Source organism: Salvelinus fontinalis, chromosome 1 (genome assembly GCF_029448725.1).
Source record: "Salvelinus fontinalis isolate EN_2023a chromosome 1, ASM2944872v1, whole genome shotgun sequence".
Lineage (NCBI taxonomy): Eukaryota > Metazoa > Chordata > Actinopteri > Salmoniformes > Salmonidae > Salvelinus > Salvelinus fontinalis.
Genome location: NC_074665.1, coordinates 80,181,973 through 80,205,388, shown reverse-complemented (window position 1 = coordinate 80,205,388; position 23,416 = coordinate 80,181,973). Strand labels below are relative to the sequence as shown.

Genomic DNA, 23,416 nt, shown 5'->3' with positions numbered 1-23,416 from the left:
TAAAAAGTAACACAATAAAATAACAATAACGAGGCTAAACTCGAGTCATCGGCATACAATCAGCATAACAATAACGAGGCTAAAACAGACATTTAGCTTGTGTTTCAAATTCATCTAAGGCACAGGGTTCCTATTCCCTTAGGGAGGGAGGGGGAGGGAGGGGCTCTCCTTAAAACAATGTTTGAAAAAAGTCTAGAATAGTGAAATTTAAGGAATTGAAAATATGACAGGGAGAAAACAACTAAACAAAAACAAAGCCGACATGTTTATGCTCTTAAGGATGGAGCCTCCTCCTACACAAAGGTAGCTAGCACCAACAAGTCCAACCTAAAACACGAGACACGAGCCACTACGGCCCCTCATGAGTTCAGTTGTGGCCCCCACCCCCATCAAAGTTGCCCATCCCTGATCTAGTGCAATTCACTGCACACCATTGAGGAATATTTTTAGACCCACGTGTGTTTGACAACAGCTGATAAATCAGCTGCGGAGACGCAGTGTACCAAAAAGAACGAATGGTGGGAAACAACATAATTGCGCATAAGGTGACGTATTCTCAGCCTAGTATGGTGATATTTGTTGTTTACTGCATCCATTTTTATTAAACTATACATGTTAAGAGTAGTACACAGTATGTAGATTTAGTAAGTAGTAGCTGGGCAGTATACCGTATTTTACTATATACACCGGTATTGATGCACGGACCGGTTTGGGTTTTTACTTTACCTTCTATAACGGTATTTGAATGTTTGGTTTGTTAAATGTGATACAACGTGTGTAATGTCCATTTTTATAGTTCACTCCGCTTCTTGAGTCATCCCTCTTCGCTCTCTCTCTCTCCAAGCCGCTTTCATTTTTATAGTTTACTCCGCTACTTGAGTCATCCCTCTCTGCTCTCTCTCTCTCTCCACGCCACTTTCCACACAGACCTACAGTTGAAGTCGGAAGTTTACATACACTTAGGTTGGAGTCATTAAAACTCGTTTTTCAACCACTCCGCAAATTTCTTGTTAACAAACTATAGTTTTGTTAGTTAGGATATCTACTTTGTGCATGACACAAGTCATTTTTCCAAAAATGATTTACAGACATTATTTCACTTATAATTCACTGTACCACAATTCCAGTGGGTCAGAAGTTTACATACACTAAGTTGACTGTGCCTTTAAACAGCTTGGAAAATTCCAGAAAATGATGGCTTTAGAAACTTCATGGCTTTAGAAGCATCTGATAGGCTAATTGACATCATTTGAGTCAATTGGAGGTGTACATGTGGATGTATTTCAAGGCCTACCTTCAAACTCAGCGCCTCTTTGCTTGACATCATAGGAAAATCAAAAGAAATCAGCCAAGACCTCAGAAAATAAATTGTAGACCTTCACAAGTCCTTGGGAGCAATTTCCAAATGTCTGAAGGTATCACGTTCATTCATATTGCGCGAGTATAAACACCATGGGACCACGCAGCCGTCATACCGCTCAGGAAGGAGACGCGTTCTGTCTCCTAGAGACAAACGTACTTTGGTGTAAAAAGTGCAAATCAATCCCAAAACAACAGCAAAGGACCTTGTGAAGATGCTGGAGGAAACAGGTACAAAAGTATCTATATCCACAGTAAACCGAGTCCTATATTGACATAACTTGAAAGGCCGCTCAGCGAGGAAGAAGCCACTGCTCCAAAACAGCCATAAAAAACTGCACATGGGGACAATGATCGTACTTTTGGAGAAATGTCCTCTGACCTGATGAATTAAAAATAGGACTGTTTGGCCATTATGTTTGGAGGAAAAAGGGGGAGGCTTGCAAGCCGAAGGACACCATCCCAACCGTGAAGAACGGGGGTGGCAGCATCATGTTGTGTAGTTGCGTTTCTGCAGGAGGGACTGGTGCACTTCACAAAATAGATGCCATCATGAGGGAGGAAAATTTTTGGATATTGATAGAAGAATGTATATGTTAAAGTAATGACTAAAGTATTCCACCCTGAAAACTGTAGAACGGTGTGAAATGTATTAGAATTATAAGACTATAATCCAATAATGTGTGTGCATAGGACAAGTTAAGACTAAGACAGTATGTTACTATTTAGCAAGAAGCAGAAGTATAGTTGAGACATTCAAGGAGAAGAGGAACTGTCAACAGACAACTTGTGAAAACTGTGAAACTGATAACAGCAAAGAGGTCTCCCCATCCATTTAGGGGAGAAACTGTTAGGCTTGCAGAAGATTATGAAACATGTTGCAGAATATGATAAGCAATCTATGTGTTGGAAAAGACTTGTAAATAGCATTGACAGTGTTAGAGAAGAGGAGGGGCATTTATAAGGGGTATGGTATGACCAAATGTGAGGTATAAAAGGCTATGTGCATTGTATGATTTTCAGAGCTCTCTGAATAAAGCATTGACCTATTGCAGACTGGGACTTTGTCTAATTCTTCCTTAAAACTTTTTTGGGATAGGGGCCAGCATTTTCACTTTTGGATGAATAGCGTGCCCAGAGTGAACTGCCTCCTACTCTGTCCCAGATGCTAATATATACATATTATTACTATTGGATAGAAAACACTCTGAAGTTTCTAAAACTGTTTGAATGATGTCTGTGAGTATAACAGAACTCATATGGCAGGCGAAAACCTGAGAAAAATCCAACCAGGAAGTGGGATATCTGAGGTTGGTCGATTTTCAACTCAGTCCCTATTGAATGCACAGTAGGATATGTATCTGTTTGCTCTTCCTACGGCTTCCACTAGATGCCAATAGTCTGTAGAACCTTCAATGAGGCTTCTACTGTGATGTGGAGCCGGATGGGAGCTGTTTGAGTCATTGGTCTGGCAGAGAGCCAGGTCCTGGTCATGCGCATTTCACATGATAGCGACCTGCGTTCCATTACTTCTCTACACACAAAGGAATTCTCCGGTTGGAATGTTATTGAATATTTATGATAACAACATCCTAAAGATTGATTCTATACTTAGTTTGACAAGTTTCTTCGACCTGTAATATAACTTTTTGAAGTTTTCGTCCGACGTTTGGCTGGACTTGCACGAGCGTTTGGATATGTGTACTAAACGTGCTAACAAAAGTAGCTACTTGGACATAAATAATGGACATTATCGAACAAAACAACAATTTATTGTGGAACTAGGATTCCTGGGAGTGCATTCTGATGAAGATCATCAAAGGTAAGGGAATATTTATAACGTAATTTCTGATTTCTGTTGACTCCAACATGGCGGAAATTTTTATTTATTTTCTGAGCGCCGTCTCAGATTATTGCATGGTTTGCTTTTTCCGTGAAGTATTTTTGAAATCTGACACAGCGGTTGCATTAAGAACAAGTGTATCTTTAATTCTATGTAAAACATGTATCTTTCATCAACGTTTATGATGAGTATTTATGTTATTTGACGTGGCTCTCTGTAATTTCTCCGGATATTTTGGAGGCATTTCTGAACATGGCGCCAATGTAAACTGACGTTTTTGGATATAAATATTAACTTTATCGAACAAAACATATATGTATTGTGTAACATGAAGTCCTATGAGTGTCATCTGATGAATAACATCAAAGGTTAGTGATTAATTTTATCTCTATTTCTTCTTTTTGTGACTCCTATCTTTGGCTGGAAAAATGGCTGTGTTTTTTTGACTTGGTGGTGATCTAACATAATCATATGTTGTGCTTCCGCTGTAAAGCATTTTTGAAATCGGACACGATGGGTAGATTAACAAGATGTTTATCTTTCATTTGCTGTATTGGACTTGTTAATGTGTGAAAGTTACATATTTCTAAAAAATATCTTTGAATTTCGCACGCTGCATTTTCAGCGGAATGTTGTCGAGGGGTTCCGCTAGCGGAACGCACGTCCTAGACAGGTTAACCAGGGCCTTACAACCCCTGGGAATTATTCAAAGCCTGAGTGATAGTTGAATTCAACCATTGAGGCAGAAATTCTCGTGACAGATATATTGAAGCAACATCTCGAGACATCAGTCAGGAAGTTAAAGCTTGGTCGCAAATGGGTCTTCCAAATAGATATTGACCCCAAGCATACTTCCAAAGTTGTGGAAAAGGGGCTTAAGGACAACAAAGTCAAGGTATTGGAGTGGCCATCACAAAGCCCTGACCTCAATCCTATAGAAAATGTGTGGGCAGAACTGAAAAAGTGTGTGCGGGCAAGGAGGCCTACAAACCTGACTCAGTTACACCAGCTCTGTCAGGAGGAATGGGCCAAAATTCACCCAACTTATTCTGGGAAGCTTGTGGAAGGCTACATAAAACATTTGAACCAAGTTCAACAATTTAGAGGCAATGCTACCAAATACTAATTGAGTGTATGTACATTTCTGACCCACTGGGAATGTGATGAAAGAAATAAAAGCTGAAATAAATAATTCTCTCCACTATTATTCTGACATTTCACATTCTTAAAATAAAAGTGGTGATCCTAACTGACCTAGGACAGGGACATTTTACTAGGATTAAATGTCAGTAATTGTGAAAAACTGAGTTTAAATGTATTTGGCTAAGGTGTATGTGAACTTCCGACTTCAACTGTGGTCCCACCCCTTCACTCAAGGAGCACATTTGTTCTTGCTTGACCACAAGACACTTTCGTTCAGTCTGCATGGTCAATGCAGCACATGCAACAATGTTGATGACAACAATTTTGTTTCCAATTTGATCTTAATATAAATCCACAAGCGTTCTATAATTACACTATTAGTTTGTGTTTCTTATATCTGCAAACAGCTAGTTTTTATTTTCTTAGCAAGTTAAGCTAAATCGTGTTAGCCACTAATCGCTAGTTAGAGTCAGAGCAAACGTAGCTAGCTAATACAGCCTGATAGCAGCGCTGGTGGTGGCCTAAATCAGCATGTTGTTTGTGCAACAGTACCTTCTAAATCAAAGAGGAATAGGCGAATCATGAATAAATTGCCTATATGAATAAAGATTTAATGTAGCCAAAGATTATAGGGTCCCCTAGGAAACACAGAACATCACTTTGGTTCCTACCGTCACAGTAACTTGTCCATGGCATTTTCATTCGTTGACATGTCAAACAATACTGTATTCAAAGTGCCCACTACTATTTATATTCTAACTATAGAATTATAATAAACATTCTATTTCCATGATTTCAAAAGTTCACCCAAGTGTTTTGATCTAAATCGCAACATTTGGGTAAAAATAAGGCCTTGTTTTTTTGCCCATATCGTGGTAGTGTGGAAATTACTTCAAATGAGTGCAGGAGATTCAGTAATTTCTGGAAATGCAGGAAATTATTTTGGGTTGAAGTTAAATTGAACAGTATAAAACAATCAGAATGGAGAAAGACCCATTGAAATCATTTAGAATACATGTGTGGCCACCCTGAGGTCACGCACTACTTATAAAGCAAATGTAGAACTTTTATTAATCAAAAACATAAAATACCGTCAAACCGTCAAAAGTGAGAAAAATACCATGATATGATATTTTGGCCATATCGCCCAGCCCTAGTAGTAGGCAAGACAGATTTCCGACACGGCCTCTCTTCGGGATGTATGAGATCTTTGAAAGGTGCTTTCAAGTAAACAATGAATCAGTGACCGACAGAAATCAATTCCTGGTCAATAGGATGTGTCTCATTAGCTAGCAAAGTGAATCAGTGAACCAATCAATCAATCAGTCAATTATCAATTAGTTGATAGTACACCATTATTTATCCACACCAAGAAGATAACAAACACCAAATGATCCCAAAAAGTCGAATAACAACAAAACTATAACGCAATAGAGTTGTAACATGCTGCTTCCAATGACAAATAGAGAATTTATGGAAATCATACTCATTTTGAAATCCATACCCACTGGGCACAGACGTCAATTCAACATCTGTTCAACGTTGGTTCAATGTCATTTCACTGAAATGATGTGGAAACAACGTTGATCTAACCAGTGTGTGCCCAGTGGCTAGCCAAATAAGTATATTTCTGGATGATATGGGAACAGACATACTTTAGTACTAGACTCTGTGATTGGATAACTCTACCATAACAAAGTACTAACTAGCCACCCCAACAGAGTAAAACTGGGCTTTTCTTTGGCACACAGGTCAGACTCTAGCTTTTTTAAATAGCCAAACAAAACACACACACACAACATAGCTTTCATTTTCTACAGCACATCAAAATGACAGAGGCAGCGTACCAAATAGCACCCTATTCCCTATATAGTGCACTACTGTTTAAGTAGTGCACTACTGTTTTAGTAGTGCCCTATTAAGGGAATAGCGTGCCATTTGGGAGGTAGACAGAGATTAAGGGAGCAGAATATGACATGTCTGCAAGAAGTGCTTTGTTCCCAGAGAGAAAGAGAGAGAGAGAGAGAGAGAGAGAGAGAGAGAGAGAGAGAGGGGGATGGATGAAGAGAGTGAAAGAAGGAGAAAGAGAGAGAGGGATGGATGGATGAAGAGAGTGAAAGGAGAAAGAGAGAGAGAGGGATGGATGAAGAGAGTGAAAGAAGGAGAAAGAGAGAGAGGGATGGATGAAGAGAGTGAAAGAAGGAGAAAGAGAGAGAGAGGGATGGATGAAGAGAGTGAAAGAAGGAGAAAGAGAGAGAGGGATGGATGGATGGATGAAAATAGTGAAAGAAGGAGAAAGAGAGAGAGAGAGGGATGGATGGATGAAGAGAGTGAAATAAGGAGAAAGAGAGAGGGGGATGGATGAAGAGAGTGAAAGAAGGAGAAAGAAAGAGAGAGGGATGGATGAAGAGAGTGAAAGAAGGAGAGAGAGAGAGAGAGAGATGGATGAAGAGAGTGAAAGAAGGAGAAAGATAGAGAGAGGGATGGATGAAGAGAGTGAAAGAAGGAGAGAGAGAGAGAGAGATGGATGGATGAAGAGAGTGAAAGAAGGAGAAAGAGAGAGAGAGGGATGGATGAAGAGAGTGAAAGAAGGAGAGAGAGAGAGAGAGAGAGGGATGGATGGATGAAGAGAGTGAAAGAAGGAGAAAGAGAGAGAGAGAGGGGGAGAGAGATAGAAGCACAAACATCAACCAACACTTCTGAAAGATAGGATGCAAATTAACGTACGTTTTTTTCTCCAAATGAATGCAAATGTATGCAGATTTCTCTCCTATCTGTCTTATTTTTTACTAAAAACCTTTGGTATTTTAAAACTGAAGCAATGCAGACAACAGCTATAGCAAGCTGTTTAACATTTCTTAAATTCACCAGGCATCTAGACCTTTCCCGACAGCCTTCTAGTCTTCTACCTTATAGCCCACTCCAGTGCTTCTAGGAGGACCTGACATTTTTCAGTGCTGCAAGCGTGAGGCCATACTGTGTGTGTGTGTGTGTGTGTGTGTGTGTGTGTGTGTGTGTGTGTGTGTGTGTGTGTGTGTGTGTGTGTGTGTGTGTGTGTGTGTGTGTGTGTGTGTGTGTGTGTGTGTGTGTGTGTGTGCGTGTGCGTAGTGTTAGACACAATGTATGTTGGAGGCCATACTGTGTGTGTGTGTGTGAGCGTGAGCTTGTGGTGTGCTTGTGCATGTGCGTAGTGTTAGACACAATGTATGTTGGAGGCCATACTGTGTGTGTGTGTATGTGCTTGTGCATGTGCATAGTGTTAGACATGATGTATGTTGGAGGCCATACTGTGTGTGTGTGTGTGTGTGTGTGTGTGTGTGTGTGTGTGTGTGTGTGTGTGTGCTTGTGCATGTGCATAGTGTTAGACATTATGTATGTTAGAGGCCATACTGTGCGTGTGCGTGTGTGTGTGTGTGTGTGTGTGTGTGTGCTTGTGCATGTGCATAGTGTTAGACATGATGTATGTTGGAGGCCATACTGTGTGTGTGTGTGTGCTTGTGCATGTACATAGTGTTAGACATGATGTATGTTGGAGGCAATACTGTGTGTGTGTGTGCTTGTGCATGTGCATAGTGTTAGACATGATGTATGTTGGAGGCCATACTGTGTGTGTGTGTGTGTGTGTGCTTGTGTATGTGCATAGTGTTAGACATGATGTATGTTGGAGGCCATACTGTGTGTGTGTGTGTGTGTGTGTGTGTGTGTGTGTGTGTGTGTGTGTGTGTGTGTGTGTGTGTGTGTGTGTGTGTGTGTGTGTGTGTGTGTGTGTGTGTGTGTGTGTGTGTGTGTGTGTGTGTGTGTGTGTGTGTGTGTGTGTGTGTGTGTGTGTGCTTGTGCATGTGCGTAGTGTTAGACATGATGAATGTTCGATGCCATACTACTTCTTACATTAGTGTATTATATTGGCATGGGGTTTACACACAACAAAAAATGGTTCACAAAAAGAAGAATACTGTATATATATATATATGGTTCTATACAGTGACTAATAAGGCTTGTAACCATAGCGGAATACTTTCTGGTGTTACATAGAATTTTTTTTCTATAAAGAACCATGTTCATCAGGCTCTAAATGGAACCTGTATGGTGCTATAAAGAACTGTTTCCTAAGGTTCTATAAAGCACTATTAAAAACAGGTTCTATATAGCACCAAAAAGGGTTCTACTATCGTTACAACCCTTTTGGTGATGTATAGAACCATTTTTAATGGTTCTTTAGACCTTTATGGAGAATGGTTCTATAAAGCACCTTTTGACGAACAATACAGGGTTATTTTTACTGGTGAGACATATTATATATTATATAAAAAGTTGTATTGTGTTTATTGACAAGCTGAATCAGGCTAATCTGGAATGGCTGGGGGTCCCCGAGGAGAGAATTGAGAACCGTTCTCAATTGACACAAGGCCATATGTGAGTCTTTCACCAGATACATGACTGGCCATAGTCATATATTTATATAACAGCAGAACACAACAGATTAGATCAACTGGAATGACACTCTCACTCACGGTTGCACAATTTTCAATATTTTTTACCATTATTTAACTAGGCAAGCTTAACTAACAAATTCTTATTTACAATGACGCCTAGGAACAGTGGGTTAACTGCCTTTGTAACGTCCTGACCAGAGTTCTTATGTGTTTTGCTTGTTTAGTGTTGGTCAGGACGTGAGCTGGGTGGGAATTCTATGTTGTGTGTCTAGTTCATCTGTTTCTATGTTCAGCCTGATATGGTTCTCAATCAGAGACAGCTGTCAATCGTTGTCCCTGATTGAGAATCATATATAGGTGGCTTGTTTTGTGTTGGGGATTGTGGGTGGTTGTTTCCTGTCTCTGTGTTCTGCACCAGCTAGGACTGTGACGGTATGTTCTTTTGTATAGTGTTTTTTGTTTTGTCCATTAAATTCATTATGTCAAATTACCACGCTGCACATTGGTCCTCTGATCCTTCTCGCCTCTCCTCGTCTGAGGAGGAGGACGAAGTAGACTGCCGTTACAGCCTTCAGGGGCAGAACAACAGGTTTCTACCTTGTCAGCTCGGGGATTCGATCAAGCAGCCTTTCAGTTACTGGCCCAACGCTCTAACCACTAGGCTACCTGCCACCCACAAAATGAGCTCTGCGCAAACCACTGCCTAAAATATTTTTATTACCACTAAAAGAGCAAGAAAAAATGTGTGAATTGCAAAGAACCATCAAAAGGTTCTTTCAGTCATTATGGTTTCACAAAGAACCATCACCCTTCTCAAAGAACCCCTGAGGAACCATATTTTCTTAGTGTGTACCACCATGTACATCCATGATACTCCACAGCTATGTCTATGACTATGGATTCGCACAAGACAGATGGCAAGGTTAATGTTAATTGGGATGAATCTTGTCCTGGAAGCAGAACTGAGTGATTACTGCTAGATGGGCCAGCCACAAAGTCAAAATTGGGTACATCGTAAAACATTTTTGGTCTTAATTTGAAGTTAGGATAAAGCATTAGGGTTAGCAGTGTAGTTAAGGTTAGGGTTAGGTTTAATTACTTTGTGGCTGCTGCCTTCAGTACATGAGTCATCCCAATAAATGCCAACTTGCAAACTGATGACTACTTTTCCAACACACACTAGTCTCTTGATGCACAACATTGCAGTCTTCTGATTAAGTATCTCCACTCACAATTACTATTTCAAAAATGAAATGCGTTTTTTGGAAACTTTATGAGACAGATACCATGCATAGAGTAAGCATAGAGTCCAACATACAACACCTAGCCTAGATGATGCATACTCAGAAACACTAGATTCCACCTAGCTGATGACCAGGCCACTAAGTCACTATTCCTAATCGTATATACTATATGATTAGAAAGGTTAAAGTATGTAAAACAATCACAGCCCAATTGAAAAATATATGGCACATGGAAACCAAACGAGGGTGGTCTAGGGTGATAATTGGGATGGTCTGAGAGTGGCTGAGAGGTGGGATTAGAGAGCTTATGCTTGGTAATGTATTATTGTTATGTGATTGCTTTATACACTGCTCAAAAAATAAAGGTAACACTTAAACAACACAATGTAACTCCAAGTCAATCACACTTCTGTGAAATCAAACTGTCCACTTAGGAAGCAACACTGATTGACAATACATTTCACATGCTGTTGTGCAAATGGAATAGAAAAAAGGTGGAAATTATAGGCAATTAGCAAGACACACCCAATAAAGGAGTGGTTCTGCAGGTGGTGACCACAGACCTCTTCTCAGTTCCTATGCTTCCTGGCTGATGTTTTGGTCACTTTTGAATGCTGGCGGTGCTTTCACTCTAGTGGTAGCATGAGACGGAGTCTACAACCCACACAAGTGGCTCAGGTAGTGCAGCTCATCCAGGATGGCACATCAATGCGAGCTGTGGCAAGAAGATTTGCTGTGTCTGTCAGCGTAGTGTCCAGAGCATGGAGGCGCTACCAGGAGACAGGCCAGTACATCAGGAGACGTGGAGGAGGCCGTAGGAGGGCAACAACCCAGCAGCAGGACTGCTACCTCCGCCTTTGTGCAAGGAGGAGCACTGCCAACGCCCTGCAAAATGACCTCCAGCAGGCCACAAATGTGCATGTGTCTGCTCAAACGGTCAGAAACAGACTCCATGAGGGTGGTATGAGGGCCCGACGTCCACAGATGGGGGTTGTGCTTACAGCCCAACACCATGCAGGACGTTTGGCATTTGGCAGAGAACACCAAGATTGGCAAATTCGCCACTGGCGCCCTGTACTCTTCACAGATGAAAGCAGGTTCACACGCACATGTGACAGACGTGACAGAGTCTGGAGACGCCGTGGAGAACGTTCTGCTGCCTGCAACATCCTCCAGCATGACCGGTTTGGCGGTGGGTCAGTCATGGTGTGGGGTGGCATTTCTTTGGGGGGCCGCACAGCCCTCCATGTGCTCGCCAGAGGTAGCCTGACTGCCATTAGGTACCGAGATGAGATCCTCAGACACCTTGTGAGACCATATACTGGTGCGGTTGGCCCTGGGTTCCTCCTAATGCAAGACAATGCTAGACCTCATGTGGCTGGAGTGTGTCAGCAGTTCCTGCAAGAGGAAGGCATTGATGCTATGGATTGGCCCGCCCGTTCCCCAGACCTGAATCCAATTGAGCACATCTGGGACATCATGTCTCGCTCCATCCACCAACGCCACGTTGCACCACAGACTGTCCAGGAGTTGGCGGATGCTTTAGTCCAGGTCTGGGAGGAGATCACTCAGGAGACCATCCGCCACCTCATCAGGAGCATGCCCAGGCGTTGTAGGGAGGTCATACAGGCACGTGGAGGCCACACACACTACTGAGCCTCATTTTGACTTGTTCTAAGGACATTACATCAAAGTTGGATCAACCTGTAGTGTGGTTTTCCACTTTAATTTTGAGTGTGACTCCAAATCCAGACCTCCATTGGTTGATAAATTTGATTTCCATTAATAATTTTTGTGTGATTTTGTAGTCAGCACATTCAACTATGTAAAGAAAAAAGTATTTAATAAGAATATTTAATTCATTCAGATCTAGGATGTGTTATTTTAGTGTTCCATTTATTTTTTTGAGCAGCTTATATATATTTTGTGTATTATCTGTGATTGTTTTGTTTGTCTTGTTTAGTTTTTTTAATCATCGTACCTAAACTGTATGTGTAAACATGTATACGCAGGGCCCAGCTGTAAAAGAGACCTTGGTCTCAGTCTGTGTTCCTTGTTGAAATAAAGGTATAATAATAATAATAATATAAAGGTACCATGTATGTAAAATGTATATGTAAAATGTATATGTAAAATGTATGTATATGTAGCAGAAAAGCTGTAAAAAAAAATTATATATATATATCTGTTCTCCGAAGAGAGGGGGTGGTAGATGGGTAAATAAAAAAAATTAAAAAAATACACATTTATAAAAAATAAGTCACTATGTGGTGTGGATCAGGGGGAGTGTTGCAGGTCACAGCCCTGTCACTCCAGGTGTCAGAGGGGTTCTGAGGGTCAGGCCACTAATCACCTTATTGACAAAGTGGATCTCCTATAGGGATTAATGGGTTTCAGCCAACAGACCCTGTCCTCTCTCTCCTCTTCTTGCCTAATCATCCTCTTTTTCTCCTGTCCTTTTCTCTCTAATCTTTTTCACACTCTATCCCTTTCTTTGCCACCTCTTTCCCTCCTGTCCTTTTCTTCTTTCCCTTCATCTCTCATCTCTTTCACAGCAACCTGCTTCCCTATCCTACCTCTTCCAGCAGGCAGGCAGGCAGAGCACAGCTGTTCGTCTAGCTGAGCCGTTCCACTGTGTGACTGATTGACTGACAGTGGGCTGGCTGTCACACACACACACACACACTACATAAGCAAGGACGCACACACACACACACACACACACACACACACACACACACACACACACACACACACACACACACACACACACACACACACACACACACACAAGAGAAAGAAAGAGAGAGGCAGTGAAGCGGTCAGTCACTGTGAAGGCTGTGTAGGAGGAAAGCAGCTTCCTCTACAGCCTCTAAAGCCTGGATCTTTTCTTTAAACCCAGGCTCTGTAAAACCCTCCATCCATCCCTCCATCCACACCCCCTCCTTAACCCCCCATCTCCCTCTACCTTCACCTCCTCATTTAAAAATGTTTCCCCGAGCCACTGAGCCTTTCATGCCTCCCTCTTCCCCTTAACACAATTTACTCATCCTGTGCTTCCTCGAGCTACTACCCCCTCCCACTCATCAACCCCTCCTCCCTTCTATTCCCCAAAGGAGAATCTTTCTCAGACCCCCCAGAGGACACTGCTATCCACATACACAAGGCTACAGCGGAGCCCTGAATAGTTAAACACATCCACACATGAGCACGAGCACGAGACAATGTTGATGACAACAATGCTGTTTTCACTTTGCTTCTTAATATAAATCCACTAGTGTTCTATAATTACACTATTAGTTTGTGTTTCTTACATCTGCAAACAGCTAGTTTGTCTTTTCTTAGTAAGTTGGGCATAAATCTTGTCAGTCACTAATGCTAATTGCTAAAGCTAATCACTAGCTAGCTATTAAATGTACTGAGTCAGCGCAAACGTAACTAGCTATACAGCCTGATAATACCAGCGATGCTGTAGATCTGCACGTTTTTTTGTCCAACAGTATCTTCTAAATCAAAGAGGAATACACAAAGAAAGAATATGTTAGCTACATGAAGAAGCTAAGAGAATGTAGCCAAAGATTATAGGATCCCCTAGGAAACAATTGTCAACACTTCGGTTCCTACCCTGTCACAATAACTCCTCCCTGGCATTTTCATTTGTTGTCATGTCAAACACTTCATTCAAAGTGCCGACTATTATATTCTAACTATAGACTTTTAATAATCATTCTATTTCCATATTTCCAACAGTTCACCCAAGTGTTTTGCTCTAAATCACAAGTCAAATCGCAATTGCAACATTTGGTCAAAAATAAAGTAGAGTTTGGAAATTATCTCAAAATAGTGCAGGAAATGCAGAAATTGATGAAAATGCAGACAGTTTTGGGGGTTGAACTGAACAGTATAAAACAATCAGAATGGAGAAAACCTCACTGAAATCACTTTGAATATATGCGTTGCCACCCTAGGGTCACGCACTACTCGTTAAGCAAATTTTGAATCGTTATTATTCAAAAACATAAAATACCGTCAAATACCATATCGCCCATCCCTAACGCACGCACACACCTCTGTGGTCTCCTTAATAATGCAAAGTGCCACTTAACATACCTGGTTTAATACTTGTAGAACAACAGATTTGTACCATCTGTTGCACACAGCTTAACACCCACATTGTGTTCAATGAACAATGTAGAGGCATTGTGGCTAATTGTATAGAGTGTCATCGGAAGACAGGAAAGAAAGAAGTAAAGAAATCAAGCATTTGGGAAGGCGCTGCTCTCGCAGTAAGGAGAGATGATTGTTAACTTTCTTTTTCATCTGTGACATTGTGTCTGATTCTTTAGTGGCATAAGAACAAACACAAACATACATGTGTCTGATCAATAAGCACAGGATGCTTGCTATCATTGGAAATCTGCCATATGCTTCTGCCATCTTAAAACAGGTCTGTCTTGCAAATGAGATTTTCTCTCAGTGAAATATACCTATGTTAAGATTAACAGCTGGGCCCAGTACAAAGAGGATGTCTCTGATCTGTTTCTCATGAAGAAAAGAAAGTCAGGGGATCTTCACTGCATCTAATATGTTTATCCACATGATAAATCTAAACCCTGGTCAGAGATAATGGGATATGTGGGTGGAAGAACTTCCTGCATCATCATTCCCCCTTTCCCCCCACCTCCCATTAAAACTGTTTCTGTGAGTGACAAGGCATTAACACAACTTTAATTAAACTTAAATCCAAGATTTTCTCCTCTATACCCAAAACAAACAGTGAAACAGTGTGTCACGACTCCCACCTAAGGTGACTCCTCTTCCTGTTCAGGCGGCGCTCGGCAGTCGTCGTCACCGGTCTACTAGCTGCCACCGATCCCTTTTTCCCTTTTCTGTTGGTTTTGTCTTATTGGTTACACCTGTTTCTTGTTTAGGTTTTAGTTGGGCTATTTAAGCCGGTAAGGCCCGATCGCTCTTTGTGCGGGCTTATTTTTCCTCTATTCAGGTTTGTGGTTGTGCAATTTCCTTTGTTTTTTCCTCCGGACTGGTTGGGTCCTGGTTTTGGGCCGGTCTTGTTATTTGCGCCTGGTGTTTTGGCGTGACCATATACCCTGCAGCGGAATAAAACATTGTTCTTTACCCTCTGCTTCCTGCGCCTGACTCCGCACCCACTACGCATAGATTGCATGACACAGCTCTCTGTATGTTACTTCATCGGTTGCAAAAATCTGGTAATTTCCCCCAAATTCCCAGGTTTCACACAAATCCTGATTGGAGTATTCCCGATTATTCCCTCCTGATTCCCGAAAAATCTTCAACAAGGTTTTCTGGAAACCCATGGTATTTGGGATAGTTACTGGATTTTTTGCAACCTTACAATCTCCCCACAGCATAATGTACAAGCTGAGTCATTATTGGTTAATTCAATAATCTCCCTACTTCCCATCTCAGATGTAATGGCATCAAACACATGGAAACCATACTATTCCACTCCAGCCATTACCATGAGCCCGTCTTCACCAATTAAGGTGCCACCAACCTCCTGTGCAGTATATCCACTCTTGCTTTCAAGGCGAAATGCGAAACTGGTGTCAGAAAAGTTTCCCAGAATTCCCAGAAAGTATCAAAGAATGGCACACCACCAAAGAGTACCCTGGTGGAGGATTATATGGTGTTACTTCCTGAATAATTTCACTGACCCCTGGGGTCAGCCTAGCCTAACGGGGGGTATATAATCTGTGGTCGCCAGACCCTATCTGGACAGGCAGACAGACAGACAGGCAGGCAGGTAGGCAGGCAGACAGACAGAGAGCAGCTTAGTCCCACTGGGCTTCAAGGCGGAACACCACCACCCAAAGAAAAATTCTTCCCTCCATGTCACGCTCCACCAAAGGCCAGAAATGTGGCTATTCTCCCTGGGTAATGAAACGGGCTCTCCTCCCCCTCTCCTCCGCGACACCATGCTGCCTTACCCCCTAAGACAGTGTGAGTGTGCGTGTGTCTACCCCCCACTTCACCGCCACAGCCACCTCGCCCCCGGCCCATGACTAAGGATGGTCAGACTAAGCGGGGAGCCATGGTGTTTCATTATGAAGGTTTGGAGGTTACCGAGGCACCCCAATGTCAAGCCTCATCCCCCCAGCCAAGCTCTCAGATAGATGAAGGCTAGGCAGCAATTTCCCTCCATTTCACCCTCTGCCCAAAGAAACACAAACACCACAGGCAGGAGGAAGAACACGGTCAGGCAAACACACACACACCGCAGGCAGGAGGCCTGTCTTTGATCCTGCCGCCTCTTTCACCTGGGAGGGAGAGAGGGAGAAGTAGCGGGAGAGGAGGAAGAGAGGAGCTAGAGAGGAGGAGGGGAGGAGCTAGAGAGGATGAGGGGAGGAGCTAGAGAGGAGCTAGAGAGGAGGAAGAGAGGTGCTGAGGTAAAGGAAGATGGTACAGCTATTTAAGACTGTCTATTACCTGTATTATTGGCTAGGTGGAAATGTTGCCATAATTGCTTCCATCTATCCAACTGTGTAAGATCTACAGGAGTTGCTAGGGTGTAGGGTGTAGAGACTAGGAGTGGCTAGAGAGTAGGGACTAGGAGTCAGGAATCATCTTAACTATATAAAAACACCCCAGTGTCCGCATTAAAGCTAACTGATCTACTAAACGCTGAATGACCAACCTACCTACCCAGTCGTTAAACGTATACATGTACCCAGTCGTTTGGTTGACTACAAATGTATGCAATAGAATATCATGACTAGATCATTTCAATAGCACAGAATGGATATCGCTTAACAGGATGTTCTACTGAAAAGCATGGCTGATCAGTCAGACAGGTGGAGGACTGAGTCAGCCATATCCATGGTAACCTATTGAGTTTCCATGGTAGCGTATTGAGGAAGAAGACAGTTGATTGATGAATTTGATTGATACAAAAGTTTATGAGCTTGACTCAGACTGGTCGATTGACCAGGAGATAAGATAGTGGATTCATCTGAAAGGTTGATCGATGACAAGGAGAACAATAGAAGCATCTAGAACCAATATAACCATTTCCAAGCCTCTCCTGATATAGGGCCTACCATTAGACACCAAGCGCCTACCATTATTTAGACAACCTCAGTAAGTTTATATGTGTATCCGTCTCGGCTCATAATTCCAGAATGTGTTAATGCTATTGGCTGGTTCAAAGATTACCACACAAATAGAAACAAATGTGGATGGTGTTTTAAGTCTATTTATATTGAGTTGACAATTGGTGTTCCCCTAGGTTCTATACTTGGTCCTGTCCTCTTTATTATTTGTATAACTGAGTTCCTGCATTCATTGAAGTAGTGAGGGGAGAACTCACCCACCTTCAGATCACAGAAGGAGCTGTGCTACATGACAAGATAAAAAATATCCAGTCTAATTTACAGGAATTCACTCACAGTAGTAGAAAGTAATGTAATGTAGACTCATCCTTAGACACGTTTTAAGTTTAAGTGTTGCATGTAGGATACACTGTAAGGTGTAGGGCAGGGTGATAGCTGAGGCGTTTAGAGATGTTACATTCACTCCTCATGAAAACTTTATGAAGGCTCTGTGGGTCCAGAATATGAATGTAATACACAGATTGGATGGTGGAGTTGCAAAGACAGAGTTATCCTTCACTGAATCTACCTAAATCTAACCTATGTCTATAGCCCTAACATGGCTATATCTGCCATTAGACAGTACAGTAAGAAAATTGATGAAATAAAAAAAAATTGACTATAGTGCATGATGGTAGCTTGTAATACATTGGGTGTCTTGGTGGGAAAAGAAAAGCATTTACCTCTCCATTCCCACATTCTCTCCTTTTTCTCTCTCTCACCTTTCTCTCACCTTTCTCTCTCCCTTCGTTGTTCAGTCTTGTATTACACCCCTCTTAATGGCCCCAAACTGACCATTGCTCCTCAGCCACGGACGGACAAATGCGCGCACACACACACACACAGACGAGAAAGGGATGGTAAAGAACCACCAGGATCAACTGGACGGCGGGATGGACGATGGGATAGAGGAAGGGATGGAGAATTATAGGGAGGGGTGGAGGTAGAAGAGGGAAGAAGAAGATAAGAAACTCATTGTTTCAGACTGATGACCTGTGCCGCGGGGTCAACCGCTGGGAGACATTTCTCACCCTGGGTATGTGCTGATATATCAAATCAAATGACATGTTATTAGTCACATGCGCCAAATACAACAGGTGTAGACCTTACAGTGAAATGCTTACTTACGAGCCCCTAACCAACAATGCAGTTTAAAATAAAATATGAGTAAGAAAAAGAAATTAAAGTAATTAAAGAGCAGCAGTAAAATAACAATAGCGAGACTATATACAGGGGGATACCGGTACAGAGTCAATGTGCGGGAGCACCCGTTAGTTGAGACAATATGTACATGTAGGTAGAGTTATTAAAGTGACTATACATAGATGATAACAACAGAGAGTAGCAGCAGTGTAAAAGAGGGGGGCAATGCAAATAGTCTGGGTAGCAATTTGATTAGATATTCAGGAGTCTTATGGCTTGGGGGTAGATGCCTCTTGGACCTAGACTTGGCTCCGGTACCGCTTGTCGTGCAGTAGCAGAGAGAACAGTCTATGACGTGGGTGGCTGGAGTCTTTGACAATTTTTAGGGCCTTCCTCTGACACCACCTGGTATAGAGGTCCTGGATGGCAGGAAGCTTGGCCCCAGTGATGTACTGGGCCGTACGCACTACCCTCTGTAGTGTCTTGCGGTCGGAGGCCGAGCAGTTGCCATACCAGGCAGTGGTGCAACCAGTCAGGATGCCCTCGATGGTGCAGCTATAGAACCTTTTGAGGATCTGAGGACCCATGTCAAATCTTTTCAGTCTCCTGAAGGGGAAAAGGTTTTGTTGTGCCCTCTTCACGACTGTCTTGGTGTGCTTGGACCATGTTAGGTTGTTGGTGATGTGGACACCAAGGAACTTGAAGCTCTCAACCTGCTCCACTACAGCCCCGTCGATGAGAATGGGGGTGTGCTCGGTCCTCATTTTACAGTAGTCCACAATCACCTTTGTCTTGATCACGTTGAGGGAGAGGTTATTGTCCTGGCACCACACGACCAGGTCTCTGACCTCCTATCTATAGGCAGTCTCGTCGTTGTCGGTGATCAGGCCTACCACTGTTGGGTCATCGGCAAACTTAATGATGCTGTTGGAGTCGTGCCTGGGTGTGCAGTCATGAGTGAAGAGGGATTACAGGAGGGGATTAATCTTCCACGTAGGTCATCAATTTTATTTTCCAAAGATTGCACGTTTGCTGGCAGAATGGAAGGAAGTAGGGGTTTATTTGATCGCCTACGAATTCTCAGAAGGCAGCCCGCCCTCTGGCCCCTTTTTCTCCGTCTTCTCTTCATGCAAATCACGGGGATCTGGAAAAAAAAGGATTCTGCCAGTCCGTGGTGAGTAATCACAGTTTTGATGCCCAGAAGTTATTTTCGGTCATAAGCAACATTATGTACAAAATCAGTTTAAAAAAAGTTACAAACAACACGAAGAAACAAACTAAAAAACACAATTGGTTGGGAATACGTAAAACGTCAGCCTTGTTCTCTTATCATTAAAGCCACAATCTGGGATTTTGTTTTTCAGCTAAACAAATGACAGGCCATAAAGCTGAGGGATGGGGCTGGAGAAATGTAACCAACTTTAACAGTAGAACTAAACTCACAAGGCATCTATAAGCTATTTTCTAGGAATTATGACACCCGAAAGACGTCTTTAAAAATCTCAGACTGGAGGAGTAGACAGGGGTTACTGCAAACTGAAGGGGTTAGATCTGTGTTTGTCTGATGCCCTGAGGCCTGCTTCTCCCTGAGGACTCCCTTTCTTCATGTCCTCATGACGGGGTTGCGACACACCGACCAGGACTGACCAGGACTGGTGTTAATAATCATAGCCTCCATTTTTCACACGCAACCACTCAGACATTGCTGACACTGGGTAAAGAGAGAGAAATGTTGCACACAGACAGACACACACACACACACGTGAAAACCTGAGAGCACATACACACAAACAAACAAACAAACATAAAGCCAGGGGTAAAGTACTGGTGAAAGTCATGAAGGCTGGTAGATGAGGAGGAGATGTTATTGGCTTTCTCTCAATAATAGTTGTTCTAACTGCAACTCGTCTTCCCTGCTGATTGCTCGCTCTCTCTCCCTTCTTTATCTCTCTCTCTCCCTTCTTTATCTCTCTCCATCCCTTCTTTATCTCTCTCCATCCCTTCTTTATCTCTCTCTCTCCCTTCTTTATCTCTCTCTCTCCCTTCTTTATCTCTCTCTCCCTTCTTTATCTCTCTCTCTCTCCCTTCTTTATCTCTCTCTCCCTTCTTTATCTCTCTCTCTCCCTTCTTTATCTCTCTCTCTCCCTTCTTTATCTCTCTCTCTCCCTTCTTTATCTCTCTCTCCCTTCTTTATCTCTCTCTCTCCCTTCTTTATCTCTCTCTCTCTCCCTTCTTTATCTCTCTCTCCCTTCTTTATCTCTCTCTCTCCCTTCTTTATCTCTCCCTCTCTCTCCCTTCTTTATCTCTCTCTCTCTCCCTTCTTTATCTCTCTCTCTCCCTTCTTTATCTCTCTCCATCCCTTCTTTATCTCTCTCCATCCCTTCTTTATCTCTCTCTCTCCCTTCTTTATCTCTCTCTCCCTTCTTTATCTCTCTCGCTCCCTTCTTTATCTCTCTCTCTCCCTTCTTTATCTCTCTCTCTCTCCCTTCTTTATCTCTCTCTCTCTCCCTTCTTTATCTCTCTCTCTCCCTTCTTTATCTCTCTCTCTCCCTTCTTTATCTCTCTCTCTCCCTTCCCTTCCATCCCTTCCTCCCTCCCTCACTGATAGAGTGGGGGATACTCCCCTGTCTCTGGTGTTGCTGTTTACTCCCCCAGGAATCTCTCTGCCTTCTCTCTCTTTAGAGAGAGTATAACAGAAGAAAGCTGGTGAAAACTGCAATTATAAACACCCCCAAAAACACTGAGTCATTTTACTACAGAACTATCACAGACACAGTACCACCACAATAAGAAAAGCTCTCATTCTCCTACAGTTAGAGAGAATCACTCTGTCTCTGTCCCGAATGGTACCCTATTCCCTATATTTTTTAACTAGAGTTGACCATATCCCAGTGCAAGCATGTGTCAATTGGCTGGATGTCCTTTGGGTGGTGGACCATTCTTGATACACATGGGAAACTGTTGAGCGTGGAAAAACCCAGAAGCATTGCAGTTCTTGACTCACTCAAACCAGTGTGCTTGGCACATACTATCATACCCTGTTTAAAGGGACTTCAATCTTTTGTCTTTCCCATTCACTGTCTGAATGGCACACATACACAATCTATGTTTCAATTGTCTCAAGGCTTAAAAATCCTTCTTTAACCTGTCTCCTTCCCTTCATCTACACTGATTGAAGTGGATTTAACAGGTGACATCAATAAGGGATCATAGCTTTCATCTGGATTCACATAGTCAGTCTAGGTCATGGAAAGTGCAGGTGTTGCTAATGTTTTTACACTCCGTGTATACTGGAATGACACTCACTCACGGTTGCATAAAAAGAGGTGTGCACAATTATCACTTTTTTGGTTACTACATGATTCCATATGTGTTATTTCATAGTTTTGATGTCTTCACTATTATTCTGCAATGTAGAAAATAGTCAAACTAAAGAAAAACCCTGGAATAAATAGGTGTGTCCAAACCTTTGACTGGTACTGTATATATATTTGCAAAAATATATATTGGAAGTGATGCAGACAATTACTCTGATGGAAGCTATCTGCAATATTAAAGCTGATCTACCCCCATAAAAAAAATACAGTGGCTTAGTGGGGGCGTGTCTTTCAGTTAGTTATTTTTGGCCACTCGTGAGTCATGGCTCTGTTACTGTGGTGGTACCCTTTAAAGGTAAAATTAAGCAGAAAGAGCAGAGAGAAGAGCAGAAAGAGCAGAGCGATAGCAGAAAGAGCAGAGAGAGAGCAGAAAGAGCAGAGAGAGAGAGCAGAAAGAGCAGAGAGAGAGCAGAAAGAGCAGAGAGAGAGCAGAAAGAGCAAGAGAGAGAGAGCAGAAAGAGCAGAGAGAGAGCAGAAAGAGCAGAGAGAGAGCAGAAAGAGCAGAAAGAGCAGACAGAGAGCAGAAAGAGCAGCGAGAAGAGCAGAAAGAGCAGAGAGAGAGCAGAAAGAGCAGAGAGAGAGCAGAAAGAGCAGAGAGAGAGCAGAAAGAGCAGAAAGAGCAGAGAGAGAGCAGAAAGAGCAGAGAGAGAGAGCAGAAAGAGCAAGAGAGAGAGCAGAAAGAGCAGAGAGAGAGACAGCGACTGTAGGGAATGAATCATCATAAAAGGCAAAAAAAAGTGCTTTTTAATTCTAAAATAAGGAGTGCGTCCCAAATGGCACCCTATTCACTATTTAGTGCACTACTTTTGACCAGGGCCTCTGGTCAAAAGTAGTGTACTATATAGAGAAATGGGTGCCATTTGTGACAAAACCAAGGTGCCTGTAATTGCTCCAAGATGCAATAGGACAGCAGAGAGAACCTTTTATGCGTGTTCCATTCATTCTGTCCTTTCCTTTCCTTTTCAATTTATGCATTCTAAAACGAGTAAGCAACAAGCTGATACTTGAAGATATTGTGTGTTTTGTAGGTTTATAACAGGGGTATTAAAATCTTACCCTACAATGTCCGAAGTACACACAAAGAATTTAGGGTTTCTCAAGGGTTCTTGGGTGGTGGTGGTTCTATGTGGAACCATAATGGTTCTTTGTAGTTCATAAAAGGGTTATTTTCTCTTTAAGTTATAATTAAAATGTAGGGGAGGCGGGTCATCAGAATATTTTTTAAGTTGTTATCCTCTACGGGATCGGTGTTCCCCCCCACGGGACGGTTGAGCTAACGTGCGCTAATGTGATTAACATGAGGTTGTGAGTAACAAGAACATTTCCCAGGACATAGACATATCTGATATGGGCAGAAAGCTTAAATTCTTGTTAATCTAACTGCACTGTCCAATTTACAGTAGCTATTACAGTGAAATAATAACATGCTATTGTTTGAGGAGAGTGCACAGTTATGAACTTGAAAATGTATTAATAAACCAATTAGGCACATTTGGGCAGACTTGATACGACATTTTGAACAGAAATGCAATGGTCCATTGGATCAGTCTAAAACTTACACTAGCACTGCTGCCATCTAGTGGCCAGAATCTAGATTGATCCTAACCTTGAATAATAGATTGTGGCCTTTCTCTTGCATTTCAAAGACGACGGAACAAACAAAAAAAACAAAAAATCTTTGTATTATCTTTTACCAGATCCAATGTGTTATATTCTCCTACATTCATTTCCCATTTCCACAAAC

General features: G+C 42.2%; 1 protein-coding gene across 1 annotated transcript in view; it reads right to left on the bottom strand.

Annotated features, from left to right (window-relative positions):
- LOC129862734 (ADP-ribose glycohydrolase MACROD2-like) overlaps positions 1 to 23,416 on the bottom strand; it is a 917,737-nt gene that overhangs the window by 833,274 nt on the left and 61,047 nt on the right. The gene's annotated exons all lie outside the window — the stretch shown is intronic.